Source organism: Chinchilla lanigera, unplaced genomic scaffold (genome assembly GCF_000276665.1).
Source record: "Chinchilla lanigera isolate Chin_1 unplaced genomic scaffold, ChiLan1.0 scaffold00050, whole genome shotgun sequence".
NCBI lineage: Eukaryota > Metazoa > Chordata > Mammalia > Rodentia > Chinchillidae > Chinchilla > Chinchilla lanigera.
In genome coordinates, this window is record NW_004955451.1 from 1,697,308 (window position 1) to 1,698,985 (window position 1,678).

At 52.0% G+C, this 1,678-nt stretch overlaps 1 pseudogene; it reads right to left on the minus strand.

Annotated features, from left to right (window-relative positions):
- Window positions 1-50: 50 nt before the first annotated feature.
- The window catches only part of LOC102004551, a 3,530-nt pseudogene continuing 1,902 nt past the window's right edge, over window positions 51-1,678 (minus strand).

Below are 1,678 nucleotides of genomic sequence, written 5' to 3' on the forward strand. Positions count from 1 at the left end.
CCTCACAGGAAACATGGAGGGAGCAGAGGGCCAAAAGGAGTTCAGGGCTGTGGTGGGCGCGTTCCCAGACAATCTGGCCAGACTCTGAGAAAAAGAGCATAATAAACAAACACGTCTGTGGTAAGGTGGCCCTGGGGGAATCCGGCCCATGCTTCTGGAGAGCTACTTCCATAACTTTAGCCAAGGTCAAAGAAAGCTTCAAAGCTTAGCACACAGCGCCTGCCTGGCAAGCACAAGATCGTGAGTTCGATCCCCGATACCAGAAAAAAAAAAAAAAGAAGAAGAAGAAGAAAGTTTCGAATGAGGGGGAGGGCCGCATCCCTGGAGAGGGCATCCCCATAGGAGTCCCTGGTTCAGGAGGGATCCCCACTGGGGAAGTCTTGGGCGGCTGCATGCCAAAAGAAGGGCCCATCACGCCTGAAGGGAGTTCCCCTCTGCCCACAAGTAGGGAGGACCCGGATGCTGGGTGGGTACCGCGTCGGGGCCCCTGCAGTACTAGCTGTGGCAGCGGCTGCAACAGTGCCTCTTCCTCGCGGAGATCAACCCCACAGACCTGCCCAGCGAGGCTACGGGAGCCTGGGGCATGGGAACACCAGCCGGGATTCCTCTCCCCGCCGCCCTACCGATTCCCGGGCCCCTCGCAGCTCCCTCAAGGGGCGCTCGGGGCAATGCCAGCATCTTTGGGAGGACGCCCTTCTGCTGTCATTGAAACCACGCTTTCCCCTCACAGCCACACCCGTTTCTCTTCCCTTTCTGCTTTCTTAGAGTTCTTTGGCTTGATCTTCCTGAATTCATCGGAGTCACAGAGAATCAAGTTCCCGTGCTGGTCAAAAGCCTTGAAGAGCCGGGCGTGGGATTCCAGGCGCGCGCCACCACGCCGGGCTTGTAGGTGTATTACTGGCTAAACTCCAGACTGTCTAGGTTTGACCAGCTTTTCTTCCGATGTTCATCATCTGTCCCAGGACTGAACTCAGGGTTCCACACTGTAACTTAGCTGTCGTGCCTCTCCCAGCTCTCCCCTCCATGACAGTTTCCTGGTAGAAAATGGGGAAGATCTGATTTTTTCTTATCATGATACTGGGGCAGTGTTTTTTTGGTTTTGGGGGTGTTTTTTTTTTGTTACCAGGAATCGAATTTAGGGGACCTTGTGCTTGCCAGGCATGTGCTGTGTCACTGAGCCACATCCCCAGCCCCAGCAGTGGGTGTTTCGAGAGAGCTCCGCAGGTTGTCCTTCCCAGCATGTCATATCTAAGAGGACGCGCTATCCATGGACATCCCAGTGAGGTAGTGTTCTTTGCTTGGTCAGTGTAGTACTTGCCAGACTTCGCCACTGAAGAGCTACTATTGGGGCTGGGGATTTAGCTCAGCGCACAGCGCCTGCCTGGCAAGTGCAAGGTCATGAGTTCGATTCCTGGTACCAGAAAAAAAAAACAAAAAAGAAAGAAAGAAAGAAAGAAAGAAAGAAAGAAAGAAAGAAAGAAAGAAAGAAAAGAAAGCCACTATCTGTTGTAGTCAGGGTTGACAAGGAATATATTTAATACAGGACATATAAATTATGGGATTATTTTATAATATTTACCCAAAGAATCAAATGCAAAAGAGTGCAGGAGATCTGTCCCTGCATTAGAGACCCAAAGGACCCAGCTGAGGGTCTGGATCCCATAGCAACGTCCTGCAC